This window comes from Lontra canadensis, unplaced genomic scaffold (assembly GCF_010015895.1).
Source record: "Lontra canadensis isolate GAN:19392208 unplaced genomic scaffold, GSC_riverotter_1.0 scaffold2, whole genome shotgun sequence".
NCBI classification, from domain to species: Eukaryota; Metazoa; Chordata; class Mammalia; order Carnivora; family Mustelidae; genus Lontra; species Lontra canadensis.
Window position 1 is genome coordinate 48348300 of NW_022630996.1, and position 21391 is coordinate 48369690.

At 34.6% G+C, this 21391-nt stretch overlaps 1 protein-coding gene across 8 annotated transcripts in view; it reads right to left on the bottom strand.

The window, feature by feature from the left end:
- HDAC9 (histone deacetylase 9) overlaps window positions 1-21391 on the bottom strand; it is an 856076-nt gene that overhangs the window by 207391 nt on the left and 627294 nt on the right. The window lies entirely within an intron of this gene.

Here is a 21391-nt window from a genome sequence, read left to right on the forward strand (position 1 = left end):
TGCAGAATTGGAAATTTATATGCAGTGGTTTACGTGCCTGAAATATTTCATGAGAAGCCAAAATCCCAGCTACCCCAGATTCACAATGCATCCATACTGATGCTTTATCAATTTTGAAAATGAATTTAAGAAACATTCATTTATACATTTTTAAATAATTAGAAATATTTTAATCTACTTTGATATTCAATAATAACTATAATTATTAAATATGTTTGGTGAATAAACTACTTGGCGCTAGTAAAAAGAAGTGCTGAAAGCAACTAGAATCTGAAATTTACATGTCTATGCTAGGCTAGCACAATATAATCTCCCAACAAATCCGTATGCTCTTAAGTGCCCTTTTTAACATCTCAAGAAATGTGCTTGCCAAGTGTACAAGTCTTTTATATGATGATCAAGAGTAATAAAAATAAAGCATGCATTAGCTGGTTTGACACACTTTAAAATTATTTATAGTAATAAATTTGGGATTCTTTATATTAAGTTGCACAGGGGGAAGAAGTCAGAAACATAGTAAAGATATAATGCTTTTGTAAGAGTTCATTGGATAGAAGGTCCTAAAGTTTTCCTATTATAGTAAGTTTTTGTTTCTTAAAAATTATGATTATGTTGTCTGTTAGATCCTGTTTTAGTTGTTGTATGGGCTTTCTTCCTTCCTTCCTCTGTCTCTCTTCCTTCCTTTCTTATTTTCTTTCTTCCTTCTCATTTTTCCTTTCCTTTCCTTTGCTTTTTTTTCTGGTGAAGTGGGGTAATATTTGTTGTAACAGGATTTAAAATATAAATACTACTATTCATCTTGTCACATTAAGTACTTTATTTATAAGTATTTCCTTCCCTCTGGTGTAAGTAAAGTGGAATAAGGCAAAAATATCCATCAAAATTCTCTAGCACCTTGTGAAATACCTATGATGGTTTGTATGAATTTGCGGCTCTGCCCCTCATCCAAAATGGTGCTGGTTACAATCAACATAGCGGTATGAGGGTCCATTCTTTCAGCTAAAGAAGCTGAAAATTGTTCAATGGAAATTGTTCACATTATCTTTGTTGATATCACTGGATGTTAAAATTTGGAGGGGAAGATCATACATAAAAGTTGAATGAATATTCCTTCCCTCCTACCACTTACTCCCTGATACTGGATTTAGGGATTTAGATGATCGGAAACCAACTCAGGAGCAGAGAAAGAAAAACAGTCTTTCCACCTGCCTTGCTTCCCCCACTTCTGTTTACCTTGTAGGAACTTGTGAAGCAATTGGCTCAGGTGCCCCTTTTCAGGAATGGCTCAGGCACAGGAGTGCTAAGAAGATGTGAAATACCTGCAATCTCAAGTTGACCAAGTTGGATATGATACAGTTTATCATTTGTTCAACATGACTTATACCAGCTCCCACTAAAAGCTCCTAATGAATAGTAACTGTGAACCTTTTGTGTATTCTGAGGTCTTCCTCTTCAGCTAACTAACATCTGTGATGAAAAATAGTCCCACGTGATTTACAGCTTGGCAACAATAATGTGAATAGTAAATTCCCCTCCCCAGCTTTAATTTTTTTAGAATAAAATTTTATTTAGAAATAAAAAGAAAGGCATTAAGTCTTCTAAACACTGTAAATAGTTGGGTTTGTCTTATTATGCCTATCTTTATGAGAGAGGATCAAATTATGTCATCTCAAAGACCTACTACTGACAAATGCTAGACTTCATCTACTTGTATTCAATTTTACAAGTCTTTGAGAAGCACAGTATAACAACTGTTAATTCTACATATAAAATATTAAATCTAGTTTTGTGATTCTTTCTGAAGGGAAGGAACAGAATAGGATAAAATACTATATTGCAGAATACTTGAACACTAAGTCAAGAGGTATCTCCTAATTATATCTAAACAACTTATAAAATTTGACATTGAAATTAGTAAATCAAGGTCAGTCTTCTGGTTGCCTTTTACAGCAATTCACTGGTATGCATAATATTTTGAAATATGCCAATATAGCCCTCAAAACCAGTTAACTTCAACTTTAAAAAGGACTTTCTAAAAAGACAGTTTGCTTTAGAATCAATGCTATTAATCTACAGCCTCTGAGGAAAGGAAATTTCACAAAGAAAGTTTGTCTCTCACATACTAGAATCTGGGAGGTTAAAGGAGGTAGGGAGATTTGCCAAGAAAACAATAAGGGACATATGGGAATACCATTTTGTTTCTTTGAGTGAGCTCAAGGGAGCCAGAAAAACAGGAGCCCAGCATTAGCAGTTTAACTGAACGGTGGACCCCAAAGCATATGTGCAGCTGCCAGCCCTGCTCCCTGAAGAATCCAGAAGGAAGAAGCTTGATGACAGAACTGGAAAACAGTTCTTAGGAAGCCTGGCATCTGTGGCCCATAATGCCTACAGCCTTCATCCTGGCAAAGATGTAGCTACAGATAGGAATAAACTCAGTCATGAAAAACCAGTCTCCTGGTAGAAAAGAGACAAGGTATTTGATGGTGCTTATATTACACATAATTTAAGTTGTGCCTGTACAAAAATAGTAACAATGGATCCACTATGAAGTAGTTTCTGTTGGGAGGTTGGGGGGATCATCAAGAGAGGCTTGGTAAGGCAATAATAACCCACCTAAAAGCTATTTGTTTAGTTTTTCAATCAGTGGTTTCCTCTGACACAAGGTCCAACAATTCAATTCCCTGAACTTTTTGAAACATGACTAGTTTTTGGACCAAACTCACCAAAAAAATCAGGTACTTTTCATTATGTAAACAGAATCGCAGTATGAAAAACTGTTGAGAAAAAGGAATTAGGGCAAAAGAGTTTTTGGTTTAGTTTTGTTTTTAAGAACCAGAAAAAAAAAACAAAAACATTTTTTAAGACAGATGATCATAGCCTTCTATGAAGATAATAGCATAATATATGACATTATAATAATAGTAATCATTATAGGATATTATAATAATATTATATAATGTACTATATTATATATAATATATATACTATATAATATAGAATATTATAATAATATTAAAAAAATAAGATAATAGTAATGAACAGACCTGAGAAGAGATGACTGGGGGAAACTTCTGTCATTATACTTTATTTACATCTTACTACAGTAGATTTTCATTCAATCAATGCTGGTTCTAATATTCTTGGTACCTTTTGGTAGATACATATATTTATTCAGTTAAATACATGAAATTTCAAAAATTTTAAGAGTAGCAATATACATTTTGTAACTAGTACCTAAATGTCTGGGTTTTTAGGTAAATTATTTTAAAATCTGGTCATATTATTCTAACTCTAATTGTAAATTTTCTTCTTTCATTAAATTCTAATTCTCCATGACCATATACTATAACTAGTACAGATACCAGCAATTAAATTTGTCATTTCAATCAAAAGTAGACAATTGAATAAGAATTTCAACCAAAGGGGCTCCTGGGTGGTTTGTTGGTTACTGGTCTGACTTTGGCTCAGGTCATGATCCCAGGAACCTAGGATGGAGTCCCACGTCAGGTTCCCTGCTCAGCGGGGAGCCTGCTTCTCCCTCTCCCCCCTGCTCATGCTCTCATGCTAGGTCTCTCCAATAAATAAAATCTTAAAAAAAGGGAAGAATTTCAAGCAAAGATATTAAATTATGTAGCATTATGTACATAACAGCATTGTCTGGAAAAAACACCTAATCAAATGACCAAATTTCATTTTACAAGTTTTATGTATGAATATGAAATTTATTACCATATAAAATTACAAAGGTGTAAAATACTTATGTTCTCTAAATGTGTATAATACATGTGATTTGGACACAGATATCAAAAAGCAAAACAATGTCTTTTGCAGAAACTGAAAAAAAGGAGGACAGTGAACATCTGTATTATGCATAAACCGGCAGGTATCAAATTTAATACTATCAGAGATAAAAAAAAATTAGTTGGAAGATTTTTTTCTCATTTTATGTTATTAGTGCTCTATTTTAAATATTGAAGTGAAATATCACAGTATAAAATGTTTTAAGTAAATGCACAATAGCTTAGAATTTATTTCAGGAACCAGTCTTTCCCATCTAAGTTATTTTTAAAATAACTTTAGGACTTTGGCTGAAAGAGTAAATAGGTGTCAGGGACTAAGAAAAGCTCAGGAAAGTTTAGAGGGGAGAAAGATGTAGATAGTTAGAGTCTGAGGGCAGATGCAGCAATTTTTAGTCAGTATGAGCTAAACCACATACAAGTAATGAAATCTGGACAGTCCAAAGCCAAGAAACAGATGGAAAGGCTGGAAATAGGCAGATTCAATTACCATGGAGCAGGCAGTTAAAATAACAAACTAGAAATTGAAATATTAGCCATCAGAAAAGCAGATGGGTAAAATAAAAACCTAGAAAGAAGCAGATTGTGCAGTGGGAACACCACAGGCAGTCCAACTAGGCAACAAGTCTTAACTCCTAAGTAAACAATCTGAGTAAACAGTAGGCTTACCGTTTACTTACTCTAACGGTTTAAGTATTTGCATGTCATTTTTCAAAGCTGTAAATAGTCCATAAATTGACTAATTTAAAAGTTTTCAGAAAAGTTGAAGCACTTAGGTGTGAAAGGCAATGAGAAGGTCAAGAACAAGGTCGTTTCCCATAAAAGTAAACATGTAACTGCCAAGGTTTCTCCCTGTTTTTGATGTTTACATATCCATTCAAAGAGGATGTGCTGAGAATATATTGCTAACATGTTTGTAATTTCCTTCATTTAAAGTTGAAGAATCAACTAGAGAAGTAAATTAATGGGACCTGTTCTAATTACTGACATATATGCCTTATGAGAATGAGAGATAAAATTTGTACCAGGAGAGAATTTCAATGTACTCTCAAAAATACATTTGTTTTGGAGAGCCAGACCTAATTAGAAGGAAGGAGGATGTACAAAAGGATGGCCTGCAAAGGTAATAATAAATCACTGAACAAACAAACAAAAAAGTACTTTTCTTTCTTTCTTTCTAAGAGAGAGAGCACAAATGGCAGAGAGACGGGCAAAGGGAGAAGGAGAAGGAAAGCAGGCTCCACACCCAGCCCAGAGCCCAATGTGGGTCTTGATCTCAGGAATGTAAGATCATGACCTGAGCCGACATTAGGAGTCAGATGCTTAACCAACTGAGCCACCCAGGTGTCCCATAAAACATACTCTTCTTTAAATCACTGAAGAGCTTTGGACACAAAGATTTTAAAAGAATTAAATCCTACAGAAAACAAGCCCTTTCTAGTCTCCACTGATTTTTAAAACACAATGTCTAGTATATAATCAAATATCATAAGACATGCAAAGAAGCAATATTAAAACTCTTAATCAAGTAAAAAATAAGGTAATAGAATATATCCACAAGGGACTCAGATATTAGAATTTTCAAATAAAGAGTTTAAAGTAATTATAATAGGTTAAAGAATCTACAGGAAAAGACAATGGAGAGAAATACAATGGTGAAGGGGAGAATTTCAAAAGAGATCTAGAAGCTGTAAAAGAGTACAAAAAGGAAATCTTAAAAGTGAATAATAAACTGTGTGAAATGAAAAATTATTTTAATGGGATTAATGGCAGCTTGGACACAAGAAAAGACAGAAACAAACTTGAAAACAGGTCAAGAGAAATTATCCAAATAGGTGTAAAGAAAGGAGAAAAAGACTAAACAAGATCAGCACACACTCTAAGACCAGTGGGACAGTGTGAAATGATAAAATAAACATATAATTGGACTCTAATAATCAGAGGATATAGAGAATGTGGTAAATAAAGTATTTTAAGAAATATTACCTAAAAGCTCTCCAAATTTTATCAAAAATAGCAAACTACTGACACAATACACTCAATGAATTCAAGCAAGATAAAAACAGAGAAAACCATATCTAATCACAAAACTACTAAAAAAGAGAAAAATAAAAAGTCTTGAAGCTGGAGAGGGAAAAAAAAGATGCATTAAGTCATTAAATAGGTTAATTATCAAAGTGAGAGCTGATTTCTCATCATCAATTTAAAAAAAGGAAAACAACAACACTGGAAGGATATCTTTAAAGTGTAAAATAATAATTAACATAAAATTTTATATCAAATGAAAATGTCAATCAAGGATTAAAGGAAAAGAAAAATTCTTATAAACAGAAGATGAATCTGTTGTCAGTACAGCTGCAATACAAGGAATGTTGAAGGAAATTCTTTAGACTGAAAGGAAATGATACCAGATGGAAGTCTGCATCTGCCCACATGAATACAGAGCACCAGAAAGATTAAATAGGCAGGCAAATATAAAAGATATTTTATAAATTATCTTTATATTATGTATGTATACCCAACTGATTCTCTCTGAGACACACACATACACACACAGAAACATACGCTTTAAAAATTTTTCAACTACTGAAGCAATAGAAATGGTAATTTGTTATGGAGATCTATATTATTTGTAAAAGTAAAATATCTGATAAAATAATACTAGGGGTAGGAGGAGATAAAGAGAATCACAATATTATAAATCTCAGTAAGTATAAAATGATTCAAGTCACACAGAGCCTATTTTTCTGACTCTGGCAGAACTGAATTCCACATCAATTAGAGAAAGATACACACAAAATCCCCAATTAGACACAAAGTAACACTCTTAGAAAATACATTTCAGGTCCTTTCCCCATAAGAAAAAAAAAAAAAAAAGGGTCTGAGCAGATGAATGACAATGAATCAGTAATCAAAAACTTCCCAACAAATGAAAGTTCAGGACCAGATGCTTCACAGGTGAATTCTACAAAACATTTAAATAAGAATGAATACCTTTTCTTCTCAAACTATTCCAAAAAATGGAATAGGAAGAAAAACTTCCAAATTCATTCTATGGGGCCTATATTATCCAGATATAAAAGCTAAACAAAGTCACTACAAAAAAAGAAAACTATAAGCCAATATCTCTGACGAGCAACGGATGTAAAAATCCTCAATAAAATATGAAGAAACTGATTAAACAACAATTTAAAAAAATCACAACAATCAAGTAGGATTTATTCCAGGGATGCAAGAGTGGTTCAATATTTGCAAACCAATCAATGTGATATCTCAAATTAAAAAGAGAAAGGATAAAAGTCTTATGATCATCTCAAGAGATGCAGAAAAAGCATGTGACAAAATAGGATATTTATTCATGATAAAAACTCTCAAAAGAGTAGGTTAGAGGGAACATACTGCAACATAATAAAGGTCATATATGACAAACCCACAACTAACACCATACTCAATGGTGAAAAATGGAGAGCTTTTCCTCTAAGATTAGGAACAAGACAAAAATGTCCACTCTCACAATTTTTATTCAACAGAATACTAAAATTCCTAGCCACAGCAATCATCCAAGAGAAAGAAAGAAAAGGCATCCAAAATGATGAGGAAGAAGTAAAACCTTCACTATTTGCAGATGACACGATATAGTTATTTCAAAAAAAAAGAAGAAAAGTAACCTTAGACGCCACCAAAAATTCATTAGAACTGATAAATGAATTCAGTGAAGTTTCAGGATACAAAATTAATATAGAGGAATCTGTTGCATTTTTTTATACTAATAATAAAGTAGAAAGAAACTGAAAAAAAAACCCATTTATTATTTCACCAAAAAGAATAATATGCCCATCAATAAACTTTACCACAGAAGTAAAAGAGACCTATACTCTGAAAACAATAAAACATTGAGGAAAGGAACTGAGGAGGACACCAGTGGAAGTATATTATAAAATTATGAAATGTAAGAATTAATATTGTTGAAATGTCTATATTACCCAAAGCAATCTACAGATTCAATGCAATCTCTATCAAAGTACCAACAGTGTTTTTTACAGAACTGGAACAAGTAATACTAAAATTTAACAGAACCACAAAAGACTCTGAATAGCCAAAGAAAACTTGAGAAAGAACAAACCTGGAGGAGTCACAATCCCAGATTTCAAGATATAATACAAAGTTGTAGTAATCAAAACAGTATGGAACTGGCACAAAAATAGACACATGGATCAAAAGAACAGAAAAAAGAGCCAAGGAATAAAAACTCATGCTTAAATGGCCAATTAATCTACTGCAAAGGAGACAGGAATATACAATGAGGAAAGGACAGTCCCTTCAATAAGTGGTGCTGGGAAAACCAGAAAATCTTTATGCGAAAGGATGAAACCGAACTACTTTCTTACACCATGCACAAAAACCAATTCAAAATGGATTGAAGACCTAAATATGAGACATGAAATCACAGAATTCCTAGAAGATAACATTAGGCAGTAATTTCTTTGACATCAGCCTTAGCAACATCTTTCTAAATGTCTCCTTGTGCAAGGGAAACAAAAGCAAAAAATAAACTACTGAGACCACACCAAAGTGAAAAGTTTTTGCACAGCCAGAGACACCATCAACAAAATAACAATGCAAGCAACCTAATGAATGGAAGAAGATATTTATAAATGACATATCTGATAAGGGGTTAAGATCCAAAATATATAAAGAACTTATATAACTCAATACCCAAAAACCAAATAACCCAATCAAAAACAGGCAGAAGACTTGATTAGATATGTTTCCAAAGAAGACATACATATGGCCAACAGACACATGGAAAGATGGTCAACATCAAGAATCATGAGGGAAATGCATATCAAAAGCACAGTGAGATATAAGGATACCTGTCAAAATAGGTAGAATCAAAATGAAATAACAAGTGTTAGTGAGGATTTTGAGAAAAAGCAATGCTCATGGTTTGCTGGTGGGAATGTAAATTGGTACAGCTACTGTGGAAATTAGTAGGGAGGTTCCTCAAAAAAAAGAAAAAAAAATATCATATGATCCAGTAATTCTACTACTGGATATTTACCCAAAGAAAACAAAAAACATGAATTTGAAAAGACATATTCACCTCTATGATTATTGCAGCGTTGTTTTACAATAGCCAAGCTATGGAAGCAACCCAAATGTCCACTGATAGGTGAAATGATAAACAAGATGTGGAACACAGATACAATGAAATATTACTCAGCCATCAAAATGATGAGATCTCGCTATTTGTGATAATATGAATAGACCTAGAGGATATTATGCTAAGTAAAATAAGTCAGACAGAGAAAGTCAAATACCATATATTTTACTTATGTATGAAATATTAAAGAAACCAACCAACAAACAAAAAATAAGCTCTTAAATACAGAAAACACTGGTAGAGGGATAGGTAAACAAGAAAAAGGAGTACAAACTTCCAGTTATAAAATAAATAAGTCATAGAAATGAAAAATACAGCACAGGGAATACAGTCAATAATGTAATAATGTGCTTCAGTGTCAGAAGATAAATACCAATGAGTAATATACAAAATTATTGAATCAATATGCTGTACACGTGAAACTAATTACAATATTGTATGCTAATTGTACTTCAATAAAATGGGGGGAAATGGGTAATTATTTGAGGAAATGGCCATATTAACTAGTTTGTAGCAAAAATTTCACTATGTATATCAAGTCCTTATGTTCACCTTAAATGTACACAGTTTTTATTAAAAACAAGAAGAAAGAAATTTATAGCACTAACTATCCATATTGAGGGGGAAAAAAAGAAAATCTTGTGAAAATAAGTAAAAGAAATCTCACTTAAAATGGATTTGGGAAGCCCTGAAGGGGTGGAGGGTGGTCTCACACACTACCACTAGTCCCAGGAAGCATACCTCACATTCCAAAATTGGAAGCAGCTTATTTTACATATCCCAGTAAGAGGAAGGAAGAATTTCTCCTGGCTCTGTAACAGCCCAGCCAATGAGAACACAGCAAAAAGTCCCTCCCAGCTTCCTTCTTTCCCCTATAAAAGCAAACCCCTTTCCTCTCTTCTCTAGATTTGCTCCTGGTCTGCCACAGTTTCACTGTCCCAAATTGCAATTCCTCTGCTAATCCTTAATAAATGAATTATGCTGATAAAATAACTGGCTCTTTTGTATTTTTAAGGTCAACAGTCTCAAGTCTACGACCTCAGCTTCTTCCCCCTTAAAAAACTAAAACAAACAAAAATGAAGAGCAAATGAAACCCAATTATAAGTAGAAAAAAAGAAAATAGTAACAATGAAATCAATGAAAGAGAAAACAAAACAAAAAAGAATATTAATTAAAACAAAGGCTGGTTCTTTGAGAAGATCAATAAAATTGATAAATTTCCAGCTAGGCTGATCAGAAAAAAAAGGAAATGCAAATTATCACTCTCAGAAACAAGTGGTGACAAAATTATAGATTCTATAGATAAAATAGTAATTACTTTGGAGAATAATTTGTCATTGTCTCATAAAGCTACACAAACATTTAATCTACAACCCAATTATTTCTCTCCTAGGCATTTACCCATGAGAAATAAAAAGATATATCCAAAAACAGACTTGGAAAAGTATCTTTACAACAACTTTATTCATAGTAGTCCAGAACAGAAATGAATTAACAAATTGCATTATATTCATAAAATGGAATATTACTCAGCAATAAAGGTTAACAAGCTAAATGATACATGGAATAACACAGATGTATCTCAAAAACATTATATATGTGATAAGAAATAACATAGGAGACATTGGGAGAGGGAGAGGAGAAGGGAGCTGGGGGAATTTGGAGGGGGAGATGAACCATGAGAGACTATGGACTCTGAAAAACAATCTGAGGGTTTTGGAGAGGTGAGGCGGGGGGAGGTTGGGTGAGCCTGGTGGTGGGTATTATGGAGGGCACATATTGCATGGAGCACTGTGTGTGGTGCATAAACAATGAATTCTGGAACATTGAAAAGAAATTTAAAAAATAAAAATTAAAAGAATTACAAATAAAAAAAAAAACTTATGTGAAATAAACCACACAGAAAAGTCTACATACAGTATACTGCCTTATATATAAAGCTCTACAACAGGAAAAATTAGGTAGCTATGAGACTAACCACTATCAGTGTTTGCCTATACTGGAGACCAACTACCAAGGCATATGAAACTTTCTGATTCATTTTACAATTTGTGGTGGAAACAAGGTATATATATATATATATCATACCCTTGAAAATCTGTACATTCTATTCAATGTACATTATATCTTGATTAAAGAATAAATCATATTATTTATTTTTTTAAATGTCAATGATTACTAGACAGTCCATAATCATATACAGTGAGAATATTAAAGAAGGTGACTTTTTAGTTGCTGTTTGTGGTAAGCAGAAGTCCCCCAAACGTTGTTCATGTCCTAATCCCCAGAATCTTTGAATGCTACCTTAAATGACAAAAACACTGCAGATAAGATTATCATCAAAGATCCTGACATGGAAAAGGCACCCAGCATTATACAGGTGGTCCCATGCAAATCATATGCATTCTTAAAAGGTGAGAACCTTTCCCACCTGTGGTCAGAGAGAGATGCAATGATAGAGAAGAGTTCTATGTAGGCCCTATGTGCAAAGAACAGAGAGAGGTCTCTAGGGGCTAAAGACAGCACCCAGCTGACAGCTAGCCAGAAAATAGAGACCTTACTGCTACAACCACATGGAAATGAATTCTGCCAATATCTGTTTAAGTAAAGTAACTGTACATGTCTCACTGGGCTAAAATCAAGGTGTCAACAGGGCTGTAGTGTGACCTATATACTTTTTCTGACCTTTAGAGCTGAAAATAATAAATGTGCAGTGATTTAAGCCACTAAATCTGTGATAATTTGTTACAGTAATAATAGGAACTGGGGCACCAGGTGGCTTAGTCGGTTAAGTGGCTGCCTTTGGCTCAGGTCATAATCCCAGGGTCCTGGGATCAAGCCCCGTGTTGGGTTCCCTGCCCATTGGAGAGTCTGCTTCTCCCTCTCCCTGCTGCTCTGCCTACTTGTGCTCTCTCTCCCTGTCAAATAAATAAATAAAATCTCAAAACAAAACAAAACAGTAATAGGAGTTAACACTCTGATATATAAAATGGGCTAAATTATACAAAGGTAACAGCATTATTTTTGTCCCAGTACTAAACTTTCTTCAGTCTTTGTCTGATATAGTTCACAGCTTTTCAGCTATAGAAACAGGTTCATCTTTTTAGATATTAAAAAGTCCAGCTTAGTCTAACTAAACTCTCTAAGGTCACATCTACTATAAAGCTATCCTCCACTGACCTGCTGACCCACAGAATCAGGGAGCAGTAGTAGATGCAGTGTGTACTGGAGGAGGAGGCTATATAATTTGTAGTTGACCTATTTTCCTTTCATGCCTAGCTTATGGATCCTCCAGCTCTAGAGAGCGGGAGAATAAAAAGGATAAAGGCTGTGAATCAGCAGAGCAATTTGGAGATCTCTTTTGGTTCCTCAAAAGCCCTCTGTCATGGCAAGAATCCAAATGCTTGTCCTTCTTTCATTGGGAGCATTCACAGGCTCCTTAGAGTTACAGTCATTGACCTCCACTCTGCAGGGTTCACTAATGGAGGCAATGTACTCGTTGGCTGACCTTCTAAGCCTCATCAGCTCCTCCTCACATTTCCAGTCTTATTCTACTGGGCAAGGTAGTGAAGGAGGTGGGAGATTGGCCCTGGAAGGTAGACCTCTTTGGTATGATCCTTGCAAAATGATTCAAATTTGGCTTTCATCCAAAGTGTCCACTGCCCCACAAGCAGAAAAAAAAAAACCCTTGCCCCACTAACAGTGCCAAGTATCACAGCTGACCCCTTTTTCTTCCATCTGCCCGCATGGCAGTTTCAACCAGCTCTCCACTTTGCATTCTCCAGGAGACAAAATTTAGGCTTCTTCTATCCTTATCCAGCTTCCAAACCCCTAAGACCTAATACCTAATATCTCTAGTGAATTTCTTCATTCCCCACTCTGGTGATAGTGTAGAGTGATCCTACAAATTTCTGTAATTCAACATGCATCAAGCTAAGGACTCAAAAGCCATTTCTTCCATTTGTAGACATAAGTGATTTCCTTTGACTCCTTCCCCATCTCTTACAGATTCAGCTTAAGCTGAGGGAAGCCCAGAAACAGAGCAGAGGAGTCAAAATACTTACAGGCTTTTTATTTATTTTTTTAAGGTTGTATTTACTTAATTACTTACTTATTTATTTAGATCATGAGCAGGGGAAAAGGGCAGAGGCAGAGGAATAGAGAATCTCAAGCAGATTCTGTGCTGAGTGCAGAACCCCACTTGGGGTTCAATCTCACAACCCTGAGATTATGACCTGAGCCAAAATTAAGAGTCAGACACTTAACCAACTGGCCACCAGGTGCTTCACTTACAGTCCTTTCAAAGAATTTTCCATTAACCACATCTCTGTTATCTAGTTTTTTGTTATATAAACTAATTGTAGGCCTATTTGACTATTTTTAATAAATTCATTTAAGTCTTTCTAGCATATGTAATTAATAACCATTGTCCTCAGCTTGGGACCTTGGACAAAATTGGAGTCAACACAATTATTGCATTCCATACTTTATTTGTTGTATGATTTCAGGATGGAGAGTATGTATTTTAAGAAAGGCCAAACTGGGGGCACCTGGGTGGCTCAGTGGGTTAAGCCTCTGTCTTCGGCTCAGGTCATGATCTCAGGGTCCTGGGATCGAGCCCCACATCAGGCTCTCTGCTCAGCAGGGAGCCTGCTTCCCCCTCTCTCTCCCCCTCTCTCTCCCCCTCTCTCTCCCCTCCTCTCTCTCTGCCTGCCTCTCTGCCTACTTTTGATCTCTCTCTGTGTCAAATAAATGAATAAAATCTTAAAAAAAAAAAAAAAGGCCAAACTGGTAGCAAATTGAAGTGGCAATGCAGCTTTTCTTATCTATGATCAGTATTTAATGTAGTCACTGTCCTTATCCTGAAGCCCGTCAGAAACATACTTGTAGTTTTTAATGCTACTATATATACAGATATATATATATGTATGCTATATAATATATATGTGGGTACATACTATTATTTTGCCTATGAATATCTCTCTAACATCATCTCCTGCAAGGACCTCTGCAGATAACTCAGATCCAGAAACATGGGTTTTCTCACAGTTCCATAAACAAGTTAAAACTTACTTACTCTACCTGACAAAAGAAATTCTATACTTGTTTTCTTTGTATAGAATATTCTTTTCCCACATCTCTACATGATTCTTCCCTATTTCATTCAGCTTAGATCTCACTGTCTTGGTATTTTCAGTATTTATAGTAGTTCTTAGCACATAATAGGTGCTTAGAACATATTTATTTGATAAATTAATGATTAGTAATTAAAATCAGTAACTTTCAGTTTGATGAAGCTGACTTATCACAAAGTATCATCATGGAGTTGCATTAAATTTCAGTTTTGCTAATATATATTTTTAACAATTTGAGTCAGCAAAATCTACTACTAGATCCATGGTAAGCAAAATACAGAATATCAAAGCCAAAAAGAAGACATTATAAACAGCCAGAGAGAAAAGGACACAATATCTATAAGGATATTGATACTTTCCATATCAAAACTGGAAACAGGAAAAGCATGGAGGATCTTCAAAGTACTGAGAGAAATGGTTAACCCTGAACTACCTTTCAAGAACGAGGGCAGACAGATATTACAGATAAACAAAAAGTGAGAAATCATCACTAAAGAAAATACTAAAAAAAAGTATTAGAATAAAGAAAACTACTCCAGAATGGAGGTTTCAGAAACAAAGAAAAATGGCGAAAAGGAAAATGGCAACTATGTGGGCAAGTATAAAGAAACCCTAATGGTTTCAAACAGTATAATGTCTCATTAGTGATATTATTTTTTTTAAAAAAGCTAAAATACTGAACTATAATAGCATATATAGATAGGACAGGATAATTGCCTTTAAAGCATTCTAAAGTACTGTTACTAAGGAGCATGGAGAGAATAATTAAGTTCAGGCTTTATTAAACAGGTTAAAATTTAAAAGACAATAATGTGTGTATTAAAAAAAAAAACTAGAGGTTATGCAGAATGAGAAAAAAAATTTAATTGAAAACAAAGCAAGGGGTGAAAGGCCAGGGGATACACAACACACAAATAATAGGGCAAAGAGAAAAAATGAAATACAATGAAAAAATGCATTTGCTTATACTACTACTGATGTTAAGTAAAGACTAATTGAGTTTCTCGGTTAAAATACATAATCAGATTACGAAACAAAATCCAGCGATGAGCTATTTATAGGAAACAAACCAAGTACATATAAAAAAGAAAGTTTGTAAGTAAAGGGATAAATGATGAACAAAGCAAATGCTAGGGGGAAAAAGGAGGTAATGTTATATTAATATTGTACAAGTATAACTGAGAACAAAAAACCTTACTTGAGATAATTGTTAAATTATTAATAAAAGATCTAAGAAGGATATAACAGTATTAACTTGTCAGAATCTATACCCAAACAACTAAAGGTAACACTTCATGCCCACAAGATTGGCAAACATTTAAAAATCTAAAAATGTCAAACACAGACAAGAGTGAGAGCAGTGGTAGGGTCTGAAATTGGCACAATGACTTTGGTATTTGTTTTCTATGTGTTATCTTTTTTTTGTTTTTTGTTTCCTCCATTACTGCTTCTTTTAAGTACTCTATAGTGCACAATTTTAATTTGTTATTCTTACACATTTTCTTTTATAATCTTTAATATATTTTTTGAGTTGTTTTCTCACTGGTTGCCCAGTGGCCTATAATTAACATTTAACAATCTAGTTTGGACATGAGCCAAATTTCACTAGTATCAAAAAACATTGTTTTGGGGAGCCTGGGTAGTTCAGCTGGTTAAGCATCTAACTCTTGATTTTGGCTCAGGTCATGATCTCAGAGTCCTGAGATCAAGCCCCACATCGGGCTCTGCACTCATCAGGGAGTCTGCTTCTCTTCCTCTCCCCCTGCCCCAGCTCTCACTCTCTCTCTCTCTCAAATAAATAAAAATTTTTAAAGGAAGTTTGTATTGTTGTTACATAACTCCATTTCTCATGCTCTCCTTTGGGCTGGTATTATCATACAAATTACATCTTTATACACTGTGTGCCCACCAACACAGATTCACGGTTATTGTTTCTTGCAGTTGTCTTTTAAATCTGAGAGGAGAGAGTTAAAAACAAAAAATACAAATACACTATCATGTATACTTATTTACACATTTACTTTTACTGGTGTTTGTTATTCATCCATACGAATTCATATCTTTCTCTGCATGTCTCACAATTGTATGTTAAAAACTAGGCATTTTTCAACAATGTAATATGGCAATTCTGGAAATCAGATTTTCATCCTTCCTGAGGGCTTGTCACTGTGTTTTTTTGCGGGGGGGGGATTTTCTTTTCTTTTTTAAAAGATTTTATTTATTTATTAGAGAGAGAGAGAGAGAGAGAGAGGACAAGCAGGGGGCAGGGGAGCAGCAGAAAGAAGGAGAAGCAGGCTCCCACTGAGCACGGAGCCCAACATGGGGCTCAATCCCAGGACCCTGGGATCATGACCTGAGTTGAAGGCAGACACTTAACCGACTGAGCCACCCAGGTGCCCCAGACTTATTTTCTTTATTGAATTAGAATTATACTATGTATAAAATAACAACATGTACACAGATTATATGTCACTGTTGTTTTGTTTATTGCCTTTCCTGAACTAATTCTATAAAGTCTGTATTCTTTCTTGAGGGTGGCACAGAAGCCTCTGCTTGGCTAATTTAGTGGTCTGTAAATGACTGGACAGAAATTTCCTGAAATGCTTGGCACCAATAGTGCCAAGACTTTTTCAAGGGTATATGTGTGTGCATGTGCGTGTGTGTGTGTAACACATTTTCAATATTCAGCCAGGCAGTTGGCAATTCCACCCTGGCCTTCACTTCTTCTTTGAACAGAGTCTGAAAATCAGACTGAGGTGAGAGCTGGTCTCAGGTCTTTCCTGAATGTAAACACAGCCCTATCACTCACGTGGCCTTCTGGATTTCTAGGTATCTGATGGGGCTCTTCGTAGCCTTTAGCACATCTCATTTCCCAGTTTTTCCTTAGAAGCTTTTGGTTCTCCACTGTTACCTGCCACTTCAGGTAGCCATGAAGTTAACCAACTGCCTTTAATTTTTCAAGACTTGCTTCTGGGGAAAAGCCTTTTCATGTCAGGTGAACTCCAAGTCATGTCAAATAAAGACAGCCTTCCAAGCAGAGTCTGGTACAGAAGCACCAGACAGGCCAATAATGAAAATTCTCAGAGAATGAGGCTTTGAAGAAGCTCCAGGTCCATTCTGGCCCTTCTGGAGACTGCCAAGTTACTGGTTTTCACTGAAAAACGCAGGCTGTTATTTGTTAAGGCTACTGTGGAGCTGGAAAGGGTAAGATGAGAATAGGGTGAATTAAACCACCACAAAGCTCACTGTTCTTACCAAGATTCAGCTGGTTTTGTTTTGAACACATGCTTCCTGAGTTGCTGGACACTTTTGGTTGATTTCCAGAGTTCTTAAAAAATTTATCTTGACAAATTCTGCCAGTTTTGTCAACGATTTTATGGAGAAAAGATTTTCAGAGGTTTAAACTGCCATTTTTTGCTGATGTCATTGTGGCAAATAACTCTGGAATTTGACTTTACATTACTTACTGAAATTTAATGTGTTTCTAGTGTAGGAGCTTGCCATTTTACTCTTAGTAATGCCACTGCGAAAGAGCAGGCCTGTTAAAGACTATCCATATCATATTATTCAAAAGAACAAAAACCCAGAAATTAAAATGTCCAACAAAATAAACAAATTATGATGTACAAGGGAATACTTCTCCACAATGAAAATGAATAACTCACAACAATATAAATTCATACGGATAAATCCTCATAACATGATTTTAAGTGGAGGGAAAGATATCTGAGGAATAATATATTTTATAGTAAGATTCCATTTTCACAAAGGTCACAACATACGGTAAAAACTATCAAGGAAAGGAAAAGAAATAATTTTAAAAATACAAGAGATTAATGATTATTTTGGAGTCAGATAGAAAGAGGTAAGTATTAAGAGAACTTTAATAGGGTTAGCAAAGTATTATTTCTTAAGTTGGATGAAAGGCTCTTAAGTGTATAGTTTATCATTATAGTCTGTAAGTTATAAGTGTAACTTGTCTTTTTGTATATATTAAATATTTTATAGTAATAAAAAGAGAATCTAGACCATTTGAAAGAGATGGCTTTAACCTTTTATTTTCCCCCCTTATATATTTGTGCTATTTCTATAGGAAATTCCTTATAGAGCAGCTGAAAAAGAACAGAGGGTTATGAGATTTACAGGCTTTGCCATTTATTAAACCGTGTACAGGATCTTAAAAAGTTACTTGATGTCTCTGAGCTGGTATTCTTTGGTGGTACTTTCTTTGAAGGCCATTGGGAGAATTAAGACAAATTACAGGTAAACTGCCCAGCCAGGAGTAGGTACTCAATGAATAACAGGACTTATTAGGAACAAGACATTATAATATCCATTTAAACATTAAAGAAATCCATCCATCATTCAGATAATCAGATGGGTTTTTTTTGCGCAAAAATTTCCACAAAAAACTAAAGCAATTTTTATTTTTATGATGATATTATAGCATTGCTATAACAGCATCAAAATGAACCCTCATTGTAAAACTTGGGAACTGTTGAATTATCTTTTTCAGCATTACTGAGGTATAAATGACAACACTTGTATATACTTAAGGCATAAAACAGGACATTTTATACCATTTTTTTAAACCAAGTATTGAACTATTTGTAACTTGAAAAAATACTCATCTCTTAGAGCTATATCTGTTTCTAGACATAATTTCTTAAATGTCCCATAGAAAATAAAACCATTTTGAGGTAAGTATTCTTCCAATTACAGTTTCCAATACACCTAACATTTCAGCATTTTCAGAATATTTGTGTTCCTTAGTACTAGAATCTGAGAAATGGCCAATTTTAGCATCTACTGATTCCAGAAATTTCCACTTGTGTGAGTGTGTTATACATGAAGATATACATGTATATATTGTTAAAAGCCTAGAAAACTTGAAAGTCCCCATAATTTCCACTGAACTCCACTGGGCATGTCATTTCTTTGTAAATACACCAATTTACTGCCATAGTTTGCTGCACATGGTCTATTTAAGCATTAAAATGAAACCCACTTCCTCTGCCTGGTTTATTCTAATTCCTTCAGGCCATCAGTACCTTCAGGCGAAAAACAGACAGAACCTGTCAACAGTTAGGGGTGCTGTGATCAAGTTCACTATGAAGCAAAAATTCCAGGTAATCAAATTTGTCCTCAGCATTTCCCTTTCTCATACACACTTATTTCCTAGGTCCCCACTCTCTATGAGTTCAGTGACTTAAACCTCCAGCTATGTCTCACTTCACAGGTCAGCCTCCATTCAGGACCACTCTATTTGAAATAAAGCTCTTAATTATTCTCTGTTTTCCAAGCAAAATTACTGCAGTGTCACAAAATACAGAATTATAATATGCCAATGTTGTTTCATGAAGTTACATTAATTTACTAGGACAATGGGGGTATAACATGTAAGAAATAAATGTAGATGCTGAAAACCAAAAATTAAACGCTGAAGTTGTTTTCTTTTTACATCTCTTATCAGAGGCTAACTTACTAGTGTCCTCAAATAAGCTTCTCTGTTTTCTTCATAGAATGAAGTGATGACTTCATTCAGGCCATTAGTGTTAATGGTCCTGGCAAGCAAGTGTACCAGCCCTGTCATACTGGAATCTGGGACAGGTAGACACTGAGTGACATTTCTTGTTAGCTAGAAGTCCTTAAACATGGTTCTCTGTATTATTCACTGTGGCTGCAAATCATTTGTCATTTCTACCTTTCCCATATGGCATTCCCATAGGCCTCCTAAACTATTTGCAACCAAGTGGCTCAGAAAGATAAACCAGCTGCTGTTATCTCAAATATTCACCAAAATAAGTTGAAATTAAGTTTAAAATATCTACTATTTGGTATGCCATAGTATGTATATTGAGAATCAGATCTAATTTTCATTTGCAAATAGCTCAGAATATCAGCACCATGTACAACCTTCAACATTATAAATTACCCCCTAGTGATTTTGCAGAATAAGAAACTGAAGCCCAGAGAAGTTAAGTTATTTGCCATCAATGACATACTTAAGTAGCAGAGTTTGGACCAAGATTTCTTGATTTTTAGGCTGGCTTTTTCTCTATTCTTCTCTCTCTTTTTAACCATACCGCTGATTTGTCAACCAAGGGGGAAAAGACTTTGCATGAATTCTTGTTCTTAACATAAATAACCAATGTTAATACAGCTGGTGGTCACCATGTCCATGCTGTATGTTGTTGACAATTTGTTTGGCTATTTTAAATAACTACCTCCTAAAAAAGAGAATTAGGCTTCTAATTAGGCTTCAAAACCCTTCATATATACATTTGGCAATTCTGCATTCTGTGAAGCTAGTAACAAAGATGATTTTGAGTGTAATATGTGGGTATTCTACTTGAGAATGTTTCTGAATTATTGACTAAACTCCCACAAAATCACAACAGTTAGAAATTGTGCATGCTAACATAATCATTTTGTTATTAAGTAGCTCTGTGCCAGCCTTACCTTTTAAAAATTATAATACTGTGGCTTAGCTGTTGCATTTTTTAAAAATTCTTTTGAAAACAAGACCTTCAAACATCATTTTTTTTTAAATGCCAATTTATTGTGTTACAAGTGATGTTTTCAGAGGAATTATTGCCAAAAGGCTACCAGGAGACAGCCAAAACCTCTCCATAAGGCTGATTCCTTTCCTCTTTCCAGTAGTTCATTACCAAAGGTAAAGACTGAGTAGAATGCACCATATTAATGACCCCATAAATCCCCTGAAATGAGCAGTTAATGTCCTGATGTTGAACAAGTCAACTACACATAAGGCATGCATATATATTTTTAAAATACAGCTCACCTTTTCAAAATTATATTTCTATTGGTTCTGACTTCTTAAAGAGTTAAAATAAAGGCTTCTGGGAAGACAGTAAATTATAAAGTGTACCTTCTTTCCCTGCGATTTTTTTTTTTTAACCACAAGTAGAATAGTCAGGTGTAACTGAATCAAAATTCAAAATCAAAATCCTAATTAGATTTTACTTTAGATTAACAAAACTTGTGGTGCCTATGCTGTTCACATTAATTTCCCATCCCTAAAATTGCTAAAAATACCAAATCAAACACCACCCAGATTTCCTTATGAAGTGTGTGAACTAGTGCATTAAAAAGTCATGTTAGCACCAACAAAGTTTATAGGGGCAACTGCATTCAAGACGCACATGGCATACCTTTAAATAGCACTGTTAAAATACCAAATAAAATGTCAACGTCTGTCAGGTCTCTGGCTTTTATAAATTGTTTAGACTGGGAAACGTTGGGGTTTAGACATTGTTCTTTTCATATGATG